The 25,927-nt window shown below is 48.3% G+C and overlaps 1 protein-coding gene and 1 pseudogene across 4 annotated transcripts in view; one reads left to right on the forward strand and one right to left on the reverse strand.

Annotated features, from left to right (window-relative positions):
* The window catches only part of LOC125685980 (zinc finger CCCH domain-containing protein 11A-like), a 105,225-nt gene extending 79,347 nt beyond the window's left edge, over window positions 1-25,878 (reverse strand). For all 4 annotated transcript variants that reach the window (XM_048929531.1, XM_048929530.1, XM_048929527.1 and 1 more), the window contains exon 1: window positions 25,812-25,878. The gene's annotated coding sequence lies outside the window, so the exon portion shown is untranslated. The remainder of the gene's footprint in view (window positions 1-25,811) is intronic.
* On the forward strand, window positions 1,906-20,056 carry LOC125685970 (maternal embryonic leucine zipper kinase-like; annotated as a pseudogene).
* Window positions 25,879-25,927: the final 49 nt, after the last annotated feature.

Genomic DNA, 25,927 nt, shown 5'->3' on the forward strand with positions numbered 1-25,927 from the left:
AGCCAGACAAGCAAGGCAGGCAAGCAGGGGCCAGGACTACAGCCAGCCAGACATGGAAGGCAGGCAGGGTCCATGGTTCCAGCCAGCTAGCCATGGCAAACAGGCAGTGCCACGGTTCGAGCAAGCCAGCCAAGGCAGGCAGGCAGGAGCCATGACTCTAGCCAGCCAGCCAAGGCAGGCAGGCAGGAGCCAGGACTCCAGCCAGTCAGCTAAGGCAGGAAGGCAGGCAGGCAGGGGCCAGGACTCCAACCAGCCAGCCAAGGCAGGCAGGCAGGGGCCAGGACTCCAACCAGCTAGCCAAGGCAGGCAGGCAGGTGCCACGGTTCCAGCCAGCCAGCCAAGGCAGGCAGGGAGAGGCCAGGAATCCAGCCAGCCAGCCAAGGCAGGCAGGCAGGGGCCAGGACTCCAGCCAGCCAGCCAAGGCAGGCAGGCAGGGGCCACAACTCCAGCCAGCCAGCCAGGGCTGCCAGGCAAGGACCACAACTCCAGCATGACAGCCAAGGCAGGCAGGCAGGGTCCACAGTTCCAGCCAGCCAGCCACGGCAGGCAGTCAGGATCCAGGACTCCCGCCTGCCTGCCATGGCATGCAGGCAGGAGCCGGGACTCCAGCCATCCAAACAAGGCAGGCAGGCACAGACCACGACTCCAGTCAGCCAGCCAAGGCGGGCAGGCAAGGTCCACGGTTCCATAAAGCCAGCCAAGGCATGCAGGCAGGATCCAGGACTCCAACCAGCCAGCCAAGGCAGGCAGGCAGGGGCCAGGACTGCAGCCATCCAGCCAAGGCAGGCAGGCAGAGGCCGCGACTGCAGCCATCCAGCCAAGGCAAGTATTTAGGAGTCAGGACTCCGGCCAGCCAGCCAAGGTAGGCAGGCAGGGCCACGGTTCCAGCAAGCCAGCCAAGGCAGGCAGGCAAGGGCCACAACTCCAGCCAGCCATCCAAGGCAGGCAGGCAAGGACCAGAACTCCAGCCAGCCAGCTAAGGCAGGCAGGCAGGCAAGGTCCATTGTTCCAGCCAGCCAGCCAAGGCAGGCAGTCAGGAACCAGGACTCCATCCAGTCAGCCAAAGCAGGCAGGCAGAGGCCAAGACTCCAGCCAGCCAGCCAAGGCAGGCAGGCAAGGACCATGACTCCAGCCATCCAGGCAAGGCAAGCAGGCAGACAGGAGCCACAGTTCCAGCCAGCCAGCCATGGCAGGCAGGCAGGGTCCACAGTTCCAGCCAGCCAGCCAAACAAGGCAGGCAGGAGCCAGGACTCCAGCCAGCCAGGGGCCGAGTTGATTCAAAATTCCACTTATGCTCCTAAATCACTCAAAGTGCATTTGGGGGGCAGTGATAAAACGGCTCTGACAGATTCGTCATTAACGTGCGTTATGCGGCAATCCAGGCCTCCTTGGCCTGCATGAATTCTGTTTCACCACCGCGTTCCATCTCTCTTCAGCGCGGCAGTGGAGCCGGAGACGCACTCAACATGGTGCCGCTGTGGCACCGCACCGCATCCCGTTCCTACCTTCCTCCCGTCATGCACTGCGCCACAACAGCCGTTCCGGTTTCGACGCTGCGGTGATTGGTCCATCCTCTCCCCCGGCCGGAAGTGAGCGTTCCGACAGCGACGTTTGAACCCGGCGTGCTGCCGGCCGGGCCGCGCTCTGTGCAGCTGCCGGCTGCCCCGCTCGCATTCGGCCCGTCGTAGCGCGGTTCCGGTCTGCGGCGGAGGCCGGGTCGCCCCGGAAAGGAGGTTGGGGGGCTGGGAGTATCGCTCCGTGTGTTTGCGCTGAGGCGGCGGCGCTCCTCGGGCGGAGCGGCCTGCAGAAAGGCCGGGCTGCGCTGTGCCGGAGCGGCGCGCGGGGTGGGATCGAAGCTGAGACGGCCCTGCTAAGGGACAGAGCGCTGCTGTGCCGCTTAGGCCTATGGGGAGAGGCTCCCGCTGCTTCCTAACGAGGTTCAGCAAGGCCGAGTGCCGGGTCCTGCACGTTGGCCACAGTAACCCCCATGCAGCGTTACAGGCTTGGGGCTGAGTGGCTGGGTGACTGTTAAGAGGAAAGGGACCTGGGGGTGCTTGTCTGAACACGAGCCAGCAGCGTGCCCAGGTGGCCAAGAGGGCCAGCGGCCTCCTGGCCTGCATTAGAAATAGTGTGGCTGGCAGGAGCAGGGAGGTGATCGTCCCCCTGTACTCAGCTGTGGTGAGGCCGCACCTCGAGTATTGTGTTTGGTTTTAGGCCCCTCACTGCAAGAAAGACATTGAGGCCTGGAGTGTGTCCCGAGAAGGGCAACGAAACTGGTGAGGGGTCTGGAGCACAAGTCTTATGAACAGCGGCTGAGGGAGCTGGGATTGTTCAGTGTGCAGAAGAGGAGGCTCAGGGGAGGCCTCATTGCACACTACAACTTCCTGAAGCTCCTTGTGATGAGGAGGGGTTTGGCCTCTTCTCCCAGGCAACAAACAGGACTGGAGGAAACGGCCCCAGGTTGTACCAGAAGAGGTTTAGGTTAGACATAAGGAAGAGCTTTTTCTCTCAGAGAGGGAAAGAGAATTAGGATAGGCTACTGGCTGCGCAGAGAGGTGGCGGGGTTGCCGTCCCTGGCAGCGTCCAAGAGGCGTCTGGATGAGGAGCTGCGAGATCTGGTTCAGTGCTTGTGGGAGCAGTGGTGATGGGAGGGCGGTTGGGACTAGATGATCTTGCAGGTGGTTTTCAACCTTGTGATTCTATGATTCTAAAGCTGTAGTCCAGCCCTGCTGCTGCTCTGTGGCACGAAGCTCTGAGCAGTGCTCTGTACTGTTAGCATAAGGGAAGTCTGAGCCTTGCAGTGTGATTCACAGTCAACTTTTAGCATTTTTGTTTTGAATTTTAGGTGGTTTTGCAGAGGTGAAACTCGGACGGCATCTTTTTACTGGTGGAAAAAGTTGGAGCAAAAATCATGGACCAAGTTGCTTTAGGGGTAAGCCAAAAGGTATTTAAATATGATGACACCTTCTGTTGGAGTTGTGGAGTTCTCGAGAACACAGAGAGGTGGTACATAGAAATGTAGCCTACTTTTGAAAGATGCTGTAGGAGTGGAAAAAGTTCAGCAGAACACCACAAATCTTGTTCCTTGTTGTTCAGAGGGCAATGTTCTCTGGCTGGAGGAAGTTCAACAGTACTACAGCAACTTTAACAAAATGCTAGTGAAAATACTGGATATTTTACCTTTCAGCTTTCTCTGATCTGTGTTTTACAATTCCTATGGGAGTGATGTCAGCCATTGCTGAGTTGATGCTGAATTGTGTACTGTCACATACAGGCTTTAACGTCTTATGTTACACAGTGTGGTACCTGGTGTGCCAAATTCATTAGCAATTTCATAGCTTGCTTTTATGGTCTCTTAAGGATGACTTGCCTCGTGTTGGAACAGGAGTTGGTGCCATGAAGAACTGAAGTCAGCAAGATGTTTGCCAATTGTATCATGTAACAGAGACATCAAAGAAAATATTCATGGTCTTGGAGGTAAGAAATAGTGCTTGTGCCACACTTAAGGCTACTGTTTTTATCTTTAGCAGCAGACAATACTATAGAAATGAAGCTGAAATGAAATGATTCTTAAATATCTCAGTGGTGAATGGGTTCAAGATTCATTGGTTTTAAAATGAAGAATGCAATGTTCTATATTCTGTCTTTCTGTAAAAGGCACTAATCAGCATTCACAGTAAGGGCACTGGTTTTAATTCCTAACTCACACTTCAGTTTTTAAAGTAGCATCTGCAAGGTCTGCAGGACACCAGAGCCCCCACGTTGTTGCCATCTCCTGAGTGATTTATGCCACCCACGACATTGAGTGCAGTGCCTCAGTTACCAGATTGGAGGCAAGGGTCAGATTGTGTAGCTTGTGTGGTGTGCCACAGTGCTGGCCCATGGCATAACTGGAGCACTCTGTACTGCTCTGACTGAGCACGGGGAATGGTGTCCTGTGCTTGCTGTGCTCTCACTGCTGCTTATTTTTCTCGGATGCGTTCTAAATACGTTGTCAGATAACTTTACCTTTCTCATTAAAGCATTGTCCTGGAGGGAAGCTGTTTGATTATATTGTTTCTAAGGACCACCTTTCAGAAGAGGAAGCTACAAGTCTTTTTTCGACAGACTGTTTCAGCACTTGCTTATGTTCCCAGTCAGGGTCATGCCCACAGAGACCTCAAACCAGTAAGTCTGAACTGTATTCAGTCTTTCATAAATAACAATGAGCGTGTTTTTATTTTTCCATTGGGAGAGAAAGTTGTCCCTTTGTGGTTGTGGTTTATTTAACCTGGCAGGTGCCTGAGCATCACGCAGTGCTTCACTCAATCCACTCCTTTCCAGTGAATTGCAGAAGGTAATGGAAGGGGGAAGAAAACCACACAAAGTAGAACTCATGGGTTGAGATAAAATTATTTACTGAGGTAGAGGAAGGGAAAAGGATAACAGTTCTGATGAATGCAAAAGCAATTGCTCACCACCTACCAATCAATGTCCAGTTAGGCTCCCAGCAGTAGAAGAGATTTACATGAACTTCTACGCCCTTCAGAACTCCTTCCACACCATGTCATATGGTGTGGGATATCCCTTTGGCCAGTTTAAGTCAGCTGTCCTAATTCTGTTCCCTCTCACTTCCTTGGGCTCTCAGCTGAGAATGACTTTGGCTCTTTGCAACACTGCCTAGCAGTAACTACAGGTGTCAGCGTGCAGTGTGCTCCAGTTTTGTGCCTCAAGGGAGAGTGATCCTTCAAACAAACAGTGGCTATGCAGAGTATGGGATGGGGTGCATGCCTTGGCTCCATCCAGTGGGTTTTCTGTCACTGAAGGCTTTAAGCACGGGTTAGATACTGGAAGGTTTGAGTCTTTCTACACAAGTAGGTTAGAACTTTGCATTTCTTAAGTTGCTGATATCGCCGAGTAAAGCAAATCATTACAGCACAAGCATTTTCCTAGGCATCTTATGAAATCCTCGTATCTAAAGAATCTTTCCCCTCTGAAAAATAAAGCATTGCCTATACTTTTTGCAAGGAACTGGCTTCCAGCTGAAAAGCTGGTGGATTCACAGGCTCAGACAGGCACTTGGAATGGAGGTGACTTCTAGAGATTTGTGCCTGAACCTGCTGCTCCGAGAATCCTGACACCAAGTTTCTCAGAGCTTTTTCGTTTTCATGCTCAACCTCTCCCAAGGATGAGGCTGCATGCTCTCTGTGGGCAATCTGTTCAATGCTTGAGCAGTTTTGTTTCCTTCTGTCCAGTCTGCTGTTTCCATGAATGACTGTTTTCGGTCACTGTCCCACCATGACCTGCTGTACGGATTCTCAGGAATCTGTCTTCCTTTCTTCATGCCTCCCTAGTGGGCGTTTAGAAGTTGCCATGAGGTTCCTCTGCACTCTGAACAAACCTCTTTCTCCCCAGTTTCTCTTCTCTGAGTGGGAGCTTCAGCTCCCTGCACTGACTGGAGGCTATCCACAAAGCTTGCTTCAGGTTGTTATCTTTCCCAGCCAAAAACTAACTACAGTATTGTAAATGTGGTCCAATGAGTGTGCAGCAGGGGTGACTTGTCCTGGTCTGGTTGTGCTGCTTTTGAATGCAGCCCATTATCCTGTTGTGCTTTTTTTCCTGTCAACACACACTGCTGGCTTGCATTCATCTTGTGGTCTTTCACCACTTGTCCTCCTAGTCCCCGGGCCCTTTCTAACCCACCTAGGGTATGGGAACTTGTTAGCAGTCAGTGAAAATCTCTGAGAGACAGAGAGACATAGAGAGACAGAGAGAGAGAGAGAGACAGAGAGAGACAGTGACAGAGAGAGAGAGCTAACCACTGACCACATGAAGAAATAACAGAAGAGAAAATATGTTTCCTTGAGCATTCAGGTGAAAATAATTCCTGACTGCTTTTTCATTCACCAGGAAGATCCGCTGATTGATGAGAAACATGTTTCTCATAATTTGAAGCTGACAGACTTTGGACTCTGTACAAAGCCAAAGGTAAGAGTATCTGAAATCAAATATAATGTGCCCCCAAGTAATGCATGTTTTTCTACAGTATGCAACAGGGACTTGCCCAAACACCCTACATTCAAGCTGTCTCTGTGGTTGACATGCAGTTGCATCTTGCTTGGAAGGGCCTTAGCTGTGTGAGAGTGAACAGATTGCTCAGAAGCACACTCAGATTCTTTTCTCTACCCAGACTTCCTATTTTCACAGTCTAACTGTAGATAATCTTGTACGTGTATCACCTGTCTTATGCAAGGGCCTGCCATAGGAGCACTGGGCTGGCATGCCATTATCTCTTCGAAGGAACTGTGTGTAGATTGAGATTATGGATAAAACCTAAGAGTTTTGCAGGTGACAAACAGATCCTGTGGTTGCATATGCTTGAACTGAATTGTTTCTTGATCTTAAAATGGCTTGCTAGGAGCCTTTACTTAACATGCCAGATGGGTGCTGGTGAGAAAGAATTCAATGGGAAGAGTGCCTTCCTGATTCAAAGAGAATTACTTATCCTCAAATCGCTTTTCCTGGCCAAATTTAGAGCCTCTCGCAGGTAATCAAGACCAACAGGCTGTTGTCCCAGTGGTATAATGTCATCTTGCTCTGACCTGTTTAGCACAAAACCCAAGTAGAGTAATAGGATACTCTGAATAAGGAAGTATTCTACCAGTTGTTCTTTGTCAAGTTTGTAAAGTGATTGCATGAAATTGCTCTAAATGACCAGCGAGCCTCAAACACAACAGCTCTTGCATGACTTCTTTCTCAGTTTGGTGTTTGCACAGACAGTTCATCTTAGTAGGTGATCAGCTGAGAAAAATAATGCATCATGCCAAGGATACATCAGATAAGTGAGCAGCTTGGGATCTGTGTATTTGTACAGTGCTCATGGTCTTAGACAATATTTGCTTAGTGAGGTCACCTATTGAATGAAAGCCAAATATGTAGTGAATGAAAGTATGCCCAGGAGAAGAAGCCTCTGAGGCTTCTGAAGTGTCACTGCAGAAAGCATGGACTCTGTTAAAGCAAACTCTTCTGTTTTCTGTGTTATTCCAGGGAGGCCTTGATGACCGCCTGAACACGTGCTGTGGAAGCCCAGCATGTGCAGCACCAGAGCTAATCCAGGGCAAAGCCTATATTGGCTCAGAGGTATGCAGACCAGAGTTTGTTTTGCACCTCTCCCCTCTTTCCCTCCCCAGAGAGCGATTAAAGGCAGTGCAGCTCAGATACACTCACTTGGTTCCCCTCCTGAATTCTGCTGGGTTGCGTTGCTCAGTAGCTCTCAGAAGCTGTCAATGGCCACAGACTGAAAAGTGCAATGGGCCGCAGTTCACACAGCTGGCTGGTTTGTCTCTGGCTGATCCTCATCTGTCTCCACCAATTGTTCCCTACTTTGGGGCTCTGTAAAACAGCAACTTCAGAGATCTCCTACTATTAGTAAGTTTTTGAAACAGCAATTTGCTCTGCTTATTGTCCATCATTGGTCAAACTCTTGTGCGGTCTCAGGATCTTACATGTTTTGTTAGACTTGTCTTTAGCTTCCAAGTTGTGTTGAAGACTTGCTTCCACTGTGATGCTCAATGTACTAAAAATTGAGAGATGAAAACGTGAAGAGTTTTTCCAGCCTTGATTTCATGTCTAGAACTTTGGAACCCACTACTTGCAGTTGTTCAACTGGTCTGGTTTGAAATGCCCTGGTGCTTGTTGAATTGCTCTGCTGTTAAAGATGGAGCAATTCTTTCGGGTACCATTGCACCGCTGTTGATGGCTTCTAATTCTTGCTTTCTTTGTTTTCCACAGACTGCTTTTCAAGCCTCCTTTTTCTTTACAGTCAAAGTGAGAATTGCACTGTGAGGCGTAGAGCCTTGTTGTGCCTGTACATAAAGAGAACAGCAGCAGAGCCTCACAGCTGACTGCTGGCAGCTCTCGTTGTAGCCAGTAGCACATAACTGTGCCAAATCCTTTGTGATGGGTTTGATTTCATTTTTGCCAGTGAAATCCTTGTAGGTATAAGGTACTGCAGAAGGGTGATGAGCTAAGATGGAGATACTGGTTTTCGTGGTGCTTTAAGTTGAGCGGAAGAGCAATTGAATTAGGGTCATATGCTTTGTCTGGAGCCATAAGGTTTTTTTCCTGGGGGAAAGAGCCAGCTTTTCATAGGCTGCATGTGGCCTTTGGCAAGGGCAGACAATGCAGTCTGTCAGTAAGGCATTTTAGGTGCTTCAGGTTTGTAAACTTGTCCTTTTATTTTTCAGGCAGATTTTTGGAGCATGGGTGCACTGCGGTACGCTCTGCTGTGTGGGTTTCTTCCTTTTGACGATGGCAGTGTGATGGCACTCTACAGGAGAATAACAGGAGGTATCGATGGTGCTAGAATACACTGAGAAGGGAAATAGCTGAGCATGACGAGAGGCCTTGCTTCTCTGATGGCAGAACATGCTGAGCTGTGCTGTGTGTGGAAAGGCCTGTCTGCTGAATATTGTCCCCTTTTTTGCTGCTTTGTCTACCAGTATTTTGTGGGTTTGGTTCTGCACTTGGTTGGCCTATGCGGCGCTGTAGCCTGATTATATAACATGGTAGCATGCAGAGTTTGAGGAGAAGTGTTTGCTTGCCAATGGGCTAATTTCTGTATCTGGTTCTTCAACTGGCTGCTCCCTGTACTACCTGTAGTAAAAATAGAAATACATCGTTTGATTTACCAGAAATGAATGTTATGGAATGCCAGCTCTTCTCCTGTCTAGGAAGAGCACAGTTCTGCAGCTGCTATCAGAATTTCCTCTTCCAGAACCAGGAGGAAATGTAGGACCCCACTGATTGCCTTTGAATTCAGCAGTTCGTTCTGTTTCCTTTCAGAGCGCACAACAACCTGAGCGTGTGAATCAAGTGACACGGCTTTTCAGGCTGGTGTGAACTGTGTTGTGCACTGAGCCTTTGTCCCTTTGTAATTAGGACGTTGTCCATGTCTGCAGGACTGCAGAAAATCCTTTGTGCTAATCACTACTCCAATTTGCAGAACGTGGCAAATGGAAAATGATCCAACTGCTTCAGGTGCACATTTCCTTAAAATTGTGGATAGTTTTGGACTGCGAGTCTGTAAGCAGAATGGAGCTCTTAAAGCTGTCCAAGGTTGTTTCTGCACCATTTAGTTCTATCTGTCTGATGCACACAGGAGCTGAGGGCTGCAGTGCTTGAACTGGTGGAACTTGTTTAAGTGAACTGGGATGAGCAAGTTTCAGAACTGAGTCAGAATGCAGTAAAAAATGGATACTCTCACAAGTATTAAGATACTGGCTTGCTATTTCTGCACTGAATTTGTTTTGATTTTATGTGGCTGTGATCTGAAAAGTGCTTGGAATGCAGACACCAAGGCATTGTTGTGTCATTGACTGTCACACGTTACAGATCCTGAGATATCCTGGAATCTAAAACTCAGAACTGGTTTAAGTCTACTGCTTGAATCCAATCACAGCATCTGTGTTCAGTGTTCTTTTCCCTGCTCCACATCACTTCATTTGGGAAATACTTAAGGAAATTGACTATGTGCCATAACTGCTGTTAGAACAAAGTATTTCTGGTGTGCTGTTGGGCATTTTGTAGCTCTTGTGAGCAGTTTCCCTTCCAGCATTGCCCTCAGCCAAGCACGTGTGAATTTTTACCATTACATTTATTCAAGCTGTTCTTAAAGCAGAGTTTGTAATCTCTGTTCCTACGCTTTGAAAGAAAAGAGATGTCAATATCATCCAAATAATTTAATAGTTCCTTTTGAGCTAGTTGTTGAAGGTTCATTCTCAATCCTCTCTTATTTTAGTGAAGAAAATAACTTTTTTATTGCAGAGAGGAAAAGACACTGTTCCAAAATGGCTTTCCCCTAGCAGCACGCTGCTACTTGACCAACTGCTGCAGGTAAAAGGGCTGCTTCTATTCAGATTGATGTACAAAATGTTGTTGCATCAGCTCAAAGCATTGATGGAGTGCTTAGAAAATATGTGGTGTTTAAACAAGTTAAACTGCTCCACGCCTGATGTCCTTGAAGAAAAGGTTAGCATTGCCTTGTGCTGAAAATTCTCCAATAGTCACGTAGTACTAGTTAATGGTTATAGAAATGATTGCAGTTTTAATAACTACACAGTCTTCAAGCAGCTTGCATTTGGATGTTCTTAATTGTGCTGTGTAATTAAAAGTGATCTGTACACAAAAGCTGTTTCTCCAAGGAAGCTGAACGTACTGAGTGTGCCTTTGGGCTGTATCTACGCAGTCTCACATACAAAATGCTCGTGGAACATTTACTGTAACCATAGGTGCTGTAACTGTTCTTCACAGCTCAGGTGTTTGACCTTCCTTCTGGTGAAGGGAATAAATACTGCTGGTCTCTATTTGTGCTTCCAGGCACCTTGAAGTTGTTAGGAAAAGAATAACTGTCTGCAGTTCTTCTCGGTGATGTAAGTAACAGCTTGAATGTTGCTGCCCACTAGGCAGACCCAAAGAAGCAGATGACAGTTAAACTCCTGTGAAATCACCCTTGGCTCATGCAAGGTTATTCTGGTGCTGTTCAGTGGCAAAGTAAATACCCAGTAAGTACACGCACTCGAAGAAGCCTAAGTATGTTCTGGAGTCTTTCCTGGACCACTGGCATCCTCTCAGAAAGGGAGTGATAACACATTTCTTCAGAGGCTGCTGACAAGTGGTGACTCTCCGGGGTCCATTTTGGCACCTTCAACACCTTTGTCAGTGACAGAGAGAATGGAACTAGAGAGCACCTTCAGAAAGCTTGCAGGCAGCCCCGTGCTGAGAGGTGCGGTGGATCAAACAGGAGGTAGGGATGTCTCATCCTGGTGGCATTCAGGGCCGGGTTGGATGAGGCCCCGGACAGTTTGATCTGGTGAGTTGCAGCTCTGCAACTTGGAGCTTGATGGTCTTTAAGGTCCCTTCCAACTCAAGCCGTTCTATGATTCTCTGGAACTGTGCTTGTGCTCCTTATCTCTCAATTGTCTGACCTGTGTGAGAGGTTGGGGTAGCGGGGTTGGGGTGGGAATTGGGGGTGCGAGGGAGATTCTTGCTGCAGATACTGAGAAGTTGCTGTGTATTTGCAGCCAATGGCTGCTGCTGGCCTCTGGGTGCCACTGTTTCTCTGAAGAACAGCTGTGCTGATGGTACACCACTGTGCTGTGCATGCCGTGCAACTGAATAATTAAGAGGGGACAGAGGTGTAACTTGTGCTCTAGTGAAAATCTCATCTGCTGACAGGCTTTTGTACTTGAATGCAGAACCTGTTGCCACAGAGGGACCAGTTGCTGAAGCGTGGTGACTCTTTCTGTTTACTCCTTGCAGTATTTAGCCCTGATGCTAACTATTTAAAATAGAAAATCTGAAATGGTGGCTAACTATTGGCTTGATTGGTGCATATCAGAAGACTATCATGGTGATAGTGGCTCTGTGAGATGACTTGGAAGCTGTTTCTTCAGTACAGGTCTTGTTCTTGCAGCTGGGGCACCTTGATGAAGACTGTGCAACAGAACTTGCTGTGTTTCACAACCAGAGCAGAGAGAGTATATTGGCATTAATATCAGAGGTAATGAATGTATGTAACTCATTGTATTTAAGCTCACTACTGCAGTAAATAACCTTTCTGTATTAACAGACTCTAATGCTTGCTTCTTCTCAAACGTGAAATCTTTCATACCTTTCAGAGCTAAGGTACCCCTGCTGAACTCCATAGTCTATCTGTAGCTAATAACTACATTTCTGAAGTTCACACTATTTGTCTGCTTTAATTTTGTTTCCTAAGCCTTTCTGTTATTTTGTACCATGTTAAAATCCTGATGAATCTCTGGAAGTCCAGATAGACTCAAAACAGGAACTTATGGATGCACAGCAGGTGTCAGGTGCTGGCTGAACTCACTGCTCTGAAATGTTTCATTAATAAGTGGAAAATATCAACTCCTCGCTCAGACAACGAAACAAGTTTTGGGAATTACAGCTCACAAACTCTTAAAGAAATGAATCCATCCCAGTAGCTTTTGAAAATGAATGAGAAAAGCTAAACTGAGTGCTTGTAGAAATATTGTATCAGTGTTACTAATGACATTCCAAGCTGCAGAAGAGATTTAAAACACGATGTGTACTCTGGCTTTAACCTGAATCTGAAAACTGTTTCTTGAAATTGAATTGTCTTTCTATTAAATAGAAAGTGGTAGAACTTGGAAGGATTGTTAAGATTTCCAGATAACTTTAGTAGGAATAGATATAAAATGTAAGTTTTACCTAGGGGAGACATTTCTACTTTTTTCAGGTGCAGAAAATAATGAGAACAATCTAGCTACAAGGGGAAGAAGTTCTTCCATGTTAGTCTGTGATATTTTCACAGTCCTTTATCAGAGGACTTCTAATGCCTTATAAGTAATTCAAGCTGATTGTGCTACACTGTGAGTCTATCAAGCAATTTACCCATGGTTCTCATAGCAGTCAAAAAGCTGCTGAAAATCAAGTTGAATGTTGATGCTCCTTGGAGCTGGGCTGAAACATGACCCCCAAAAATGGGAGTCCAGCTGAAATACTGTGCAAAGTGCATTAATAGGAGCTTTGCCATTCACTCCAGTAGAGCCATTCTGGCACCAGCTTTACTTTTCACTTTCAGCAATTGTACTGCTCTCAAGCAAAAACAAGAGCAGTCTGCTTCTCTATCTTAAACTTGTTGTGTGAGCAGCTAAGGTCTGAAACTAGCCTGATGTGATCAGACGTGAAGGTTGCACGTCAAGGGGAAAATATTCCAGACATGCAGAAACGTTCAGAACGCTAAGCTTTCTTTGTACTGACAACTTCTCTGAAGAGATCTAAATACTCTTGTTTTCAGGTGGAATCGTGACCAGATGTCACAGCCTATCTCTTGCTTCAATCCAGGAAGGTTCGTGGCAAGCGCATCCACTTAAGGATTCCATCACAAACGACGTGCAGTACAACACAGCCAGCAAGCCAGGGGTAAGCGTTAGAGTTCAGCACAACATTCTGGTAAAAACACTGCTGTGTGCTAAAGCTCGGCCTGGGTAAACAGCCTGGTGGCCTCAACATCTGTGAGAGAGATGTGTGCAGCCAGTCTTGGTCGTCAGATCTTGTTCTATGATAAGGCCCCCCACTTTGTGTATGAAGGCAGAGGATGTAATCCTTCTAGATTTCAGGGAGGCCTTTGATCCTGTCCCTCGTGGAATCCTTCCAGACAAGTCATCCAAATGTGAGATGGACAGGTACAGGCTATACTGAGTGGCTCAGTGGCAGAGCTCAAAGAGTCACAGTGAATGGGGCTCCCATTGACTTGGACGCAGGAGAGGCGTGCATCCTCTGCAGGTTTTCTTAAACAGCTGATGATATTTAACTGGGAAGTGCTGGAGGCACCCTGGAGGGATGGGAGACCTTGCGGAAGAATCTAGATAGATCAGAGCGTTAGGCAATCAGCAGAGGAAAATGCCAGACATTGTACCAGCAATGGAATAGGAACAAACATACAGATGAGGAGACAAGTGTCTGGAGAGCAGTACTAGGACAGGGTCTAGAGGTGGTGGGGACAGCAAGTTTAACATGAGCCAGTGGTGTGCCCTGGCAGCCAGGAGGAGGGGAACAAAGCTGCTAACAGGACTGGAAGGTGTGTGCTCTGGGGAGAGGCTGAGGGCACTTGCATTGCCTAGTCCAGAGAAGAAAAGGCCAGGAGATGACCTCTTTGCTCTCTGCATCTCCCTGAAGAGGGGAGAGCAGAGGAAGGTGCTGTGTTTACCTGGGAACCAATGACAGGACGATCAGGAATGGCCCAGAGCTGCATCAGGGGAAGTTCAGACCAGACAATAGGAAACATTTATTTACTGTTAGTGTGGTCAGCTGCTGATACAGGCTTCTTAGGCTGGTGGTTGATTCCCCACCAAAAAAAATCAAAGCCATACAGAGTTGAAGTTAGGCAAAAAACTCGAGGTGATTGCTCTTGAAGAAGGACCTTGCACAGAGAAATGCCCTTTTGCTGCATGTTCCCCGTCGGCCGTGAAGACCGATAGTACTATTGAGGTTGGAGATCTTCCTGCTCTGGATTGGTTCCTTTCATTGTCTCTTGGTGGATTGTTTTCTCCAATCTTCAGGACTGTGAGATCTGCCAATGCTTGCAGAGTCTCAATTTAGTCTTTCTTACTTCCTTATCTTGCAGTTAGAGTAAGCTCTGTGGCTTTCTTTACTTGCAGCTGGGTGAAAGTCCAGCAGTCTGTTTCCTCAGGCTTCAGCAGATTTAATTGCATCTTCTAAGCAAGTTCTGTGCAAGATTATTCTATTCAAGTAGCACAACAAATTAGAGAACAAGAATAGCCTTATGAATATAGAATCATAGAATGGTATGGATTGGAAGGGACCTTTAAGATTATCTAGTATCTATAGGCAGGGAATACCTCCCCCTAGATCAGGCTGCTCAAAAGTCCTATCCAGCCTGGCTTTGAATGCTTGGAAGGAGGAGGCATTCACAACCTTGCTGGACAACCTGTTGCAGTGTCTCACCATCCCCACTGTAAAAAGTTTCTTCCTAATATGTAGTCTAAATCTACCCTTTTCCAGTTTAAGCCATTTCCCCTTGTCCTGTCACTACCTGGCCTCATAAAAAGTCCCTCCCCAGTTTTCCTGTAGGGCCCTTCTGGTACTGGGAGGCCACTACAAGGTCTCCTTGGAGCCTTCTCTTCTCCACATCGATGAGCTCCAGCTCTCTCAGCCTTTCCCTACAGGTGAGGTGTTTCAGCCCTCTGATCATCTTTGTGGCCCTCCTCTGGACCTGCTTAACAACTCCGTGTCCTTGTGCTGAGGGCTGCAGAACTGGACGCAGTACTGCAGATGGTGTGTCAGTGAGAGCAGAGCAGAGGGGCAGCATCACCTCCCTTGAACTGCTGGTCACAGAATCACAGAATTGCAAGGTTGGAAACGACCTGCAAGATCATCTAGTGCAACCACCCTCCCATTCCTATTAGTGCCACAAGCTACTAAACCATATCTCGTAGCTAATAATAATGTGATTTCTGTGATCACAGTGAGTTAGTCTTTCACACCCAGATCATTAGTCTTTCTGGGTTCAGCAACAGTGAAGTTGCTCTATCTATCTAGCTGGCACTTGTGACATGGGTGCCAGGTAGGTCTGGTTAGTGCTGCTATTGAAAAAATGCATTATGCCCTCACATACGATGATGAAAATCACGTAACACAGCAGCCTACCAGTCCTTCCACAGTAGTCAGAACAAACTTCACCTGCCTGCCTGAAGATAAGGCATCTGAATACATGCTCAACCTGCCAAAATACATGAACAGCAAATGCCTCTAATTAGAACTGGTCTCATGTGAAGACAAGAAAGTGAGAGAATGTAACCTTTCACATAACCTGGCATTGTTCAGCCTGGGGAAGAGATGGCTCAGGAAGATCTTATTGTGAGTGAATACCTGGGCTGAGGATGCAAAGAAGGTGCAGCCAGGCTCTTTTCATTGGTGCCCAGTTGCAGGACATGGGCAGAAACTGGACTGCAAGAGATTCTGTCTAAACATCAGGAAAAAATTCTGTGTGTGGGTGACCAAGCACTGTCACACATTGGCCAGAAATGTTGTGGAGTTTCCCTCCTTGGAGATTTTCAAAAGCTGACAGAAATAGTTTGGGGCAGCCTGCTTTAGGTGACCCTGCTTGGGCAAGAACGTAGGACCAGGTGAGCTGCGAAGTCCCTGCCAACCCAGTGTGTGATTCTGTGAATTTGATGGCACAAGAGTATGCGTAACACCACCTTATTGGAAACAGTTTTATGTGTAAGGAAATTCCAAAAAAATCATTATGGCCTACATTTCTTCTGAAACACAATAGTCACGATATCCTGCTCAGGCATTCATATTGTAATGGAACGTGATTTCAGTTACAGAATAGAGATTGCCCATAGCTAGCAGCCCTCTGGAAAGGGCTTTTTAGTAAGTCATCATAGAGCTTCCCTAGATCTGCTGTTTCTGCTTTCACTAGGAATGAGACACGTGATCGTTGTGACATCTATGAACACAGGTCAGGAGACACTTATCTGTCAGTAGAACGTAGCTTCCAAAAATGCCTCCTTTCTATCTCAGGACTGATAAGGTAGCTGTATGCAGTATTGGCAAAGTGGTATGAAATAAGTCCATGGGAAGGATGTTCCTGAAATCATAATGAGCTGTTAGAAACAAAAGATGTTTTGAGACCACAGTCATGTGTGGTGTGAGATGTGAAGGTTAGCAATCTTGACTGAAATACTGAATTCCATGATTCAGTAAAGAACTTTTGCCTGGGCTTCCTCATAGGCTTCCAAACACTGCTTCAAGCAGTGCTGCAGATTGCACAGTTATATGTTTTGGATATGACTTGTTTACCTTTCTATGAGCCACTTTCAGACCTCACGGCATTCTTTTCTTCAGTTCTTTCCAGGCTGTTGTTTGACTTTTGTTGAAAAGAGCTTGTGGTCCAAGTCTCCAAATGGAAGGCTCTGAGATGCTGCTCTTGTTGACACAGGTTGTAAAAGATGACTGGAGCTTTAAGAATAATTTCCCTTCTGCTCTTGATATGAATGTCAAATCCACAATTACAATATTAAGAGCATGATATAAAATTGGGGCTGTTGGCATGTGGACTTCCATTAGCTGTTAGCCATAGTTAGGAACTTGCAAAGCAATCATATTTAGATTTTACTGGTATTATTTTTTTCTGATGAAATCTTCCTTTTAATCCTGCAGAAGAATCTCAACTGAACACTTCTTTTCAGTCTGAAAAGGCTGTGACATCTGAAGATGTGCCAGGTTGCAGCCATGTGCCACATGCATTTGGATCCATGGAATTTGCTGATGGAACTTCATTGTTTGAAGAATCTCCACTAGAAGAGTTTGTTCTAAATGCTCACAGAACAAAGCAGGTGTCTGAAGATCCAGTGCTAGTTTCTGACAGAAAAAAATACAATTCTTAATCCAGAAATCTGCTTCTCAGTGTGTATAATGCTTATTACATATTTAAGTATTTAGAGGACCTTGACCAAAGGGAGATACAGATTGAGCAAAGAAGTATGTTGAGCATAAATTGTGATGCCTTCTACCTGAAAGCCATGGTTCATTTGATGAGAACCTTAACTTCAGTGTTCGGTTTGCACTGAAACAGCGAGTAAGGAAACAAGCGAAGGAGTCAGTGAGGATTTTAAAACAAAATGGGAAGTGATAAGGCACAGTTAATAAGATTTTGGAGTTAGGCAAGAGGTGGACAGAGCTTTAAATGTACCGACAGAAATTCAATCTCTCTGTATTGGACAAGAAAACCCACAGTGAAGCAATTCAAATTTCGCAGCTAAAAAAGTGATAATTCATAGCTATGTTTAGATAAGCTGGTGAGGAGTAATCCTAAATGTAGAATTTAGATGAACAGATAGAAAAATGGCACTTGACAATCTATAAGAAGCAAACTCATTTTAGGGGAGAATCAGAGGTACTGTGTATAACCAAGATGTTATAATCACAATATAATTGTGTATAATCAATAGATATCAAAATGTTATAATCGCAATATAATCAAGAGAGTAAGGCAAAGCAGACAACGATAACAAAAAGAGAATAAGTGGAAGAGCTTACCCTTGGGCTGAGCTCACCAGAAGACACCAAAAGAGGGGATCTCCACAAGAGATCCTTCCCCTCTGGTAGCCAGCTCTTAAATAGGTCCAGGAGGGGTGCAGCCTGGCTCCACCCCTTCCAGCAGCACAGGTGAATTGCCTTCACCTGTGCTCCTCTGGCTGACTCAAGGCTCACCTCAGGTGATCAATCAGAGGTTCAGGCCATGACTCAGCAGTTCCCATACATACTGAAGAGTTTTTAACTATTTTGCTCAATAGACAAGTAGTGTATGATGTTTTTATGAGCATTGTGTCTGACCTGCTTAGATGTTAGAATTTCCTTGACAGTGACTTCTCTGGATGTGATTGCAGTACCTGGCAGCATTCAAGGTGTGATACTCAGCTGGGCGATATGGAATTCACACTGTCAGCTCCAGTGACAGGAAAAGTGGCATCTATGAAGCATGCAAAGAAATGTGGATGCAGAGTCAGCATGAAGAAATGCGCTGCCCTTTGCACTTCCTGCTCCAAAGGCCTCCTTTCCAAAGAGTGAGACACAGAAGCAAGTGCAAGGCAAACCCCTCCAGGCACCTCCTTCCACAGGTATGTTGTGTCTAACAGATGAGAACCTAGAACATGTGCAGCTTAGGGATTTTTTAAATTCAAACGTGAACACAATACTTGTAGATCCTAACCTTCTGTTTCTGGAAGATGTAGGTTTGGGGTTTTTTTGGTCACAGCGCATGTATTCACCAGCCTGTACATCTGACTGCACAGCAAGAGGTTTAGCCATATGTCAGGGCAGGTTACTCGTCTGTTCATTACAGAGGTTCTCACGGTTTCACAAGGAGGTGCCTTTAGATGCATCCAGATAATGAGACAATTGCTGTTCCTAAAACTGGCACGTGGTTCCACTTCTCGTGGAGATCTAGGAGAAAATTTCTTCAACGTTCATTATGGTTTTTTGTTTTCTTCTGGGCTGCTGTGAAAGAAAAGGGTAAATGCTTTTATTTAACTGTGCTCTTATTGCATCTTGCTTCTAAATGAAATGTAACCTGTACTTTCACATATCTGCTTGGTGTGGCATTGAAAATACTGAGGCTAGCAATGTTAACAGCTGCATTTATGTGATGGACCAGAAACGTGTCCATGCTGTATCAGCTCCTCTGGGTTACAGAGATGTTTGTCCTCATCCTTTGTGTTGATACTGCACGTGTTCACTCTGCCCTTTAAAGTATTAAGCGCTTCTTACAGTTGAAGATTCTTCTGTTCCAAGTGCTAGGGAATATTGTTGAGAAATGCTCCATCTCTGCAGGCTAATATGTTACTAAGAGTCACTGAACATACCACTTTCCTTTGCTAAGTGTTCAACGAAGCGCATTACGAAGGCTGGTTGTTCACACAGGTTTTATTTTTGTCTTAAGACTGCATGTGGTAACTTCTGATGTTGGTCTTATGGCAAGCTTAAAAAGTGAAAGTAGGTATTTCTTACGTGAGAAGTGCAGAAGTGTGATTTCAGCTCATTTCTGTTAGATATTCCTGAGAGTTAAGCAATTAAAATACTGTTGTTGTTCTATTGGAAGTTCTTGCATTCAGGATAGTTAAAGCAGTGCTTAGAGATATAACAATAAATGGTGGGAGTATCTCTTGGAAGTGTTGAGAACATGGCTGTCTGGGGCCAGCTGCTGCTATGGAAAGCTGAATCTTCGAGCTGTATTGAGTTGTCTCCACAAATGCAAAGCTGCTCCACAGAGCTCTTTTCCAACACATGGGCAATAGAACTTTTTAGGCCGTTATTCAACATGTAGTATTAACTGTGGTGATGCAACTCGCACCTTTCACATAAAGGAAAATGCTTGATGTGGAATGCAACCTTTTGACATAGTAAATTCCTCAGTGTTTGTCCTGAGACCAGTGGCAGAACAAGAAGCCAGTTCTGGTCCTCATCCCTTCCAAACTGTAGTACTGCACTGCGCCGGCCCCTCAAAGACTTGAATACAGAGCTCAGGGGGGATCAGTCTCAGTTTTCTGTTTAGTCTTGTTGTTCTAGTTAAAACCTATTTTATCACGCTGAAGATGCAGACTAGAGATAGATAGGAGGCTGGCTTTAAAAAAGTAATTGCTAATCGTGAGAAATCCTGACTGAAGAGAAGTCAATCCTCTACTGCAGAAACATACCTGCTTTGGTTTGGATACTTTCTTTCAGAGAGCCAGTGCACGACAGTCATCGCAGTTAAGAAGCCCAAAACACCAGCAAATACGTATGAACTGACAGCAACTGAGGTTCTTCCTGAGAGGAGGTAAGTGTGCAGTTATCTGTATATGTTCTTGGTTTAGAGCAGTGCTACCTCAATCAGTGAACAGCCTAGGAAGCATTGTTCACAACAGCAAGCTGTATTTCCTTTCTCTTGGTTAAAATTCTCCTAAAACCTCTTGTATTCCCTGGGAAACACTGAAAGCAGAAAATAAAAATTAAAACTAGAAGTCACTCATCTTCAGAATGCATTCCTGTTTTCCATAACATAAATCCCATCTTGTTCCATTTTCCCTGTGCTGCAGTTTTAAAAAGCATCTCTGAGCTTCAAGCTCAACTGACATGTAAGCAGAAACTCTCATAATACACGACACTTCCTTTTGTTTTCTTTATCTGATCATATTCTAATAGTGCATATGAAATAACTACAGTCTGATTGCTGAGGAAAAGTGCCGCCACACTAACAGCTGCTGTTATTCCCAGTTGACCTCCTCCTCTCCAGAGGCTCCCAGTACCAACACTGCGATTCTCTCTGCAGAGGCTAGCCTCACTTCCAGTGCCCTGTCCTCTCCACCTCCCCCTGTGCAAGTCATGCTGTTTACAGCAGCAGTCTCCATCTGCAGCTCACTCTCTCACACCAAGTTCTGCTCGCAGGGAACGGTGTGGGGGGTTGCTCTCACCCCAGCACAGATGAACTCACTTTCTCTTTAACCCTTTTTCCTTTGTCGTACCCTCAGTTACACTTCCACATACCCTCCATTCTACTTCTGTATACCAGTAACTATTGCCTTTCTTATGCCATCAAAACAGTTTGTCCCATTCCTTTCACAATCCACAAATCAAACCGTACAGTTCTTCAGCTTCCACAAACACCCAGCACTTGGTCTCTCATGATTAGGGTACTCCATTATAAAACTGGTCCCGTTATTCCATTTATGTTCCTAGTTCCTTATTTGATATTCCCCCCGGCCCTCCTGCAGCACCCTTCCAATGTGCCAACATACACCTGAGAGGTGTTTGTTTGTTTGTTCTGTTCGTATTTCTTTCCCTTGCGATCCTCCCATAGCGCTATTTTGTTGTTTTATTAGTTTATTAACGTTTCCACTAATTACTCCTTTTACCCTGAAGTTTCCCCAAAACAATCCCCAAAACTTGTTCCACCACTGTTGTCCACACTCCAGACACGAGTAACACCAATCCCCTTGCTGTATCTCTTTACAAGCTGAGCAGAGTATAACATAATCTGGACAAAATAATATGTGAAATATACACCTTTCTTCCGGTCGGTCACTGTAATTTATGACATATAGGTTCCCATATTCATCCCACTCCAAAAAGTTCATTTGCATTTACACTAAAACCATTCAGATTCCCTTTTTCCCAATTTATCAAAAAGAAGAATTTTACTTCTTTATTGGTGAGCGAGAGGGATGGGAATGTAACAAATGAGCCTTGACATAAGGCACTTGATTAAGAATTGATTTTTTTAATGACAGATTCAATTTCGTTTTGAAAACCAAAACAAAACATTTGGCAATCAAAGAAAAGCTCTATAAATACTGGTTAATAAGCTTTAATATCATACCAAAATACTTTTTCACGTCAGTTAACGTAGTTAATAAGGTATTTGTGGGTTTTGTTTATATACATACAATATATGGCTTTATTTCACAAAAACAACAACAACGAACACCAAAGCATTGCTAACAGCAACAATTAGTCACCAAGATTCCCTTTTGAGCCCTTTTCACATTAGCCAGAGCAGGGGTTGGCGTTAGACTTGGGTACATCAAGGATTTCGGTTCAGGATAGGGTTCTGAGAAAGAAACAGTCCTGCAAGAGGACTCGAGGTCGGGAACGGACTCCATCAGGCATGCAGACCCCCGGCCGCGTGCCACTGCCAGACCCTCGCCCCGAGTCCAACAGGAGCACCCCAACAAACAGCCCCGTGCCGCCCTCAGCCCCGCGAGACCCCCGCTTCCCCCAGCCCCCAGCCACAAGCGGCCCCCAAAACGCGCCCAGGCCTTCAGGGCTCCAGAGGGACGCCCCAAATCCCCGCGGGACCCCGCAAGTCCCCACGATCCACAGCCCAGCCCCGCAAGGAGCCCCATTCCGCATCCCGAGCCCCAGAGCCGCTCCCGGCCCCAAACCGCAGCCCCCCCCCCCCCGCTCACGTGACACGCAGCCCGAGCTCCGCGCGTCGCCTAACGATGACGTCACGCCGCCGCACGGCCGTAGCCCGGGCATGCCCTCACTCGGCATGGCGGGCCGGGCACCGCCGGACGAAACGCGCACGCGCACGGCGTGGAGAGGAAGCCCGCCCTGGAGTCGAGTGACGGCCGCGGCGGCCAATCGGCTCTGCGGAGACGGGGGGGGGGCGGGCACGCGCTGGCAGCCAATAGCGGCCGCAGACGTCACGCATCTCCCGGCCCCGCTCCCTGCGGTGGCGTGCCGTGTGTTGGAGGCGCAGCGCTGCCGTCAGAGCCGCCGGCCCGGCCGGGCTGCCCGTGCCGTGTGCCGCCCTCCCGCAGTGAAGGTGCTCGGGGGGGCCTCAGCGAGGCGCCCGGCTGCAGGCTGCAGCTGCAGGAGAGCCCTGCTCCCTCGTGTTCCCTCTCCTCGGAGGCCATATCCTCCAAGCCCTTCCCCAGCCTTGCTGCCCTGCTTTGGAGCTGCTCCAGCACCTCCGTGTCCTTTCTGTGCTGAGGTGCCCAAATCTGAGCACCGAACTCCAGGTGAGGCCTCAGCAGTGCCGAGTACAGGGCAGGATGAGTTCCCTAGTCCTGCTCACCACTCCGTGCCTGATCCAAGCCTGGGTGCCGTTGGCCTTCTTGGCCACCTGGACACACTGCGGGCTCGTATTCAGCCGGCTGTCCGTCAGCACAACAAGGTCCCTTTCTGCCAGGCAGCTTTCCAGCCACTCCTCCCTAAGCCTTCAGGGTTGCCTGGGGTTGCTGTGACCGAAATGCAGGACCAGACACTTGGCCCTATTGAGACTCCTGCAGTCAGCCTTGTCCCACGGATCCAGTCTATCCAGGTCCCTCTGCAGTGCCTTTCTCCCCTCAGGCAGATCAACGCTCCTCCCAGCTTGGTGTCCTCTGCTAACCTACTGAGGGCACGCTCAGTCCCCTCATCAATATCGGTAGTAGAGATGTTCAATAGAAGCGGCCCCAGTGCTGAGCCCTGGTATATTGTATTATATTGTGTTACAGTGTGTTATCTTGCATTCTGATCTCTTGTTTAGTAAATTAGTTTATTTCTCCTCAGAACGTTGCTGCTGTTTTGTTTTGGGGCCCATCTCTCTATCCTTTATCCCTGATCCCTTTCCGGGGTCCCTCCACCCTGCCAGTCACGGAACCGGGCCAAACCAGCCCATAAACTGTTGACAAAACCCCATTCCTGGAGACATTCGAGGTCGGGCTGGACGGGGCTCTGAGCGACCGGATCAAGAACCTCCTCAGACACTGTACACCTCCCCTACAGCCAGCCCAGGGCCTCACAGAAACCCACAGTCCCCATCAGCACCCCTTATCCCTTCCCTGGGCTCCCCCAGAACTCCCGTTTCCTCCTTCTGACTTCCCTTACCCCTCGGGTCACCCTTGGGATCTCACAGTCCTGACAGGACCCCCCTCACCATCCCAGGACCCCCATATCCCACCTGGGGCTCTGCTGCTCAACCCGGCGTCCTCAGTGAGCCGTGCCGCAGTGCTGCACCCTGAGCCCTTCTGCAGCGCTGCAGGACGGGACACACGCAGATCCCAGGGCAGTGGGCACAGCTCTGCGTGTCACCGCCCGGCACAGGAACGCCACCCTGCGCTGCCTGTGAAAGTCTTGCCTTGGCTCCTGGCACATCTTCCATCTCCAGAGCACACGAGCACTGTCCCTCAGGCTGCGGCTCCGGGTTGACCCCGCAGCGTCCAAACGAGGCACCCTGCAGCAACCCACATCTCAGGATGGGCTGCAGCTGCGCCCCAGTGCCTTCATTACAGAGAGGAGAATGAAGGAGCGCAGCGGGGCATATTTGCTCCTGACATTTCCCCCGTCTGCATTGGCTGTGCCATGGGAGCGGCATTTGTCACAGAGCTGTGAGTGCAGGTGTGTGTGCATGCAGGGTGTGCAGAGATCATAGAATCACAGAACGGCCTGGGTTGAAAAGGAGCACAGTGCTAATCCCTGTGCAGGTCGCCAACCAGCAGCCAGGCTGCCCAGAGCCACATCCAGCCTGGCCTTGAATGCCTGCAGGGATGGGGCATCCACAGCCTCCTTGGGCAACCTGTTCCAGTGCCTCACCACCCTCTGGGGGAAAAACCTCTTCCTAATATCCAACCTAAACCTCCCCTGTCTCAGTTTAAAGCCTCTTGTCCCATCACCACCCACCCTCACACACAGCCGTTCCCCTCCTGTTTATACGCTCCCTTCAAGGACTGGAAGGCCACAATGAGGTCTCCCCAAGGCCTTGTCTTCTCCAAGCTAAACAAGCCCAGTTCCCTCAACCTTTCCTCACAGCAGAGCTGCTCCAGGCCTCCGATCATCTTAGAGGCGGTGTTGAACATCAGTGTGCATTGCACGTGGGTGTGAGCAGGGTGTTTCCACGTGAATGTTAGTTTTGCACGTGCGTGTGTGTGCACACGGCTGTGTGCAGGGCTGGAGCTGCACTCGTGTCTTCATGCACGTTGGTGTGCGGAGGGGTGGGTTTGCACTCGGGTGTGTGTGCGTGAACACGGGTGTGTGCATCAAGGTCTTTGCACAAGGCTGTGTGGTTTTGCACACGTTTGCGTGCACGTGGATGGAGCGTGCACACAGGGCTGTGCAAGGATGTGCTTGCATGTGCGTGTGGTTGCACAGGTGTGTGTGCAGGGAAGTCCTTGCACGTGGGCGTGCGGTTCTGCACAGGGCTGTGCACACAGATCTGCGTGCAAGGGAGCGGCGGAGGTTCCTGGGAACAGGAGATTCCTGGGAGAGGCAGAACTCACATGAGAGTGCTGGAGAGCACAGGGCCGGGAAGCACAGCTCCGCAGCACTGCGCTGTGCACAGCAGCCTGCAGGATGGCACCGATGGAACCAGGACACGGCGTCACACCAGGCGCTGCAAAGGAAAAGCTCCATCCCAGCCCACACAGGGACAGGCAGGCAGGCGCTGTGGAGGGCTGCACGACAGAGGGGCGCCTTCTGAGTGCCACGACCTGCAGCGCTGTCTGTGGGCAGAGCAGCGCCGGGATGGTGGTCCTAAGCTGCAGAGATGCATGTTGATAAATCCTTGTTATCCTGCTTTACAGGAGTAGGGTGTGACAAGAAACCAATGACTACCAGTTTACAGGAGGTAATGAATTTAAAGTTTCCCTTCTTCCCTTGGCACTTAGCTTATAGAGTTCTGCTGTGCCGGGTGCTGGTGTCATACCTCTAAGCCACAATATTGATGGGCTCAGCTGCCACCAACTGGTAGCTACTGAGCCACCTTGTGTGTGAAACGAGGAAAAAACGCCATTCTGAACCCACAGCACCTCAAAGCCCCTTCAAGAGCCCCCAGTACTGCCCTGAGCCCTCCAGTTTTCCCCGCTGCCCCTTCAAAGCCTCAGGAGTGCCAGCAGCACCTCGTGCCTTAGGATGCCCGGTGGATTTCACAAGGATGCTCCCATCTCCTGCATTGTGATCAGTGGCAAAAGTATCCAACGGCACTGACCGGAGCTGGGGGATCAGCGGTGACATACAGGGAAACCTGCTGTGCTGCAGCGTGAGCCTCCGGTCCCGCTGCTGGGCACCGCCGGGCGCAGCCCGGCTCCGTCCTCTGCGCAGCTCCCTGCACGGACCGGTGGCCGCGCCCGGGATCGCCCCGAGCCTCCTCCTCTGCAGGCTGAGCCGCCCCAGCTCTCCCGGAATCCCACCCCAGCCATTTCCCACGCGGTGCCGAGGAGGGGAGGGGACGCGGGGGGAGCGACGGGGCCGGCGCTCGCAGTGCTACGACACGGCCGTTTGCGCCGCCCCGTCCTTACCCGGCGGTGGGTACGGGGACGGGGCGGCTTATTGGAGCTGCAGAAACGACCGCGGGCAGAAGCGCCGAGAAACGAACGGGAAACGTTTAATCCACGAACGCACACAGCGACAAACA

This window comes from Lagopus muta, chromosome 30 (assembly GCF_023343835.1).
Source record: "Lagopus muta isolate bLagMut1 chromosome 30, bLagMut1 primary, whole genome shotgun sequence".
Classification (NCBI taxonomy): domain Eukaryota; kingdom Metazoa; phylum Chordata; class Aves; order Galliformes; family Phasianidae; genus Lagopus; species Lagopus muta.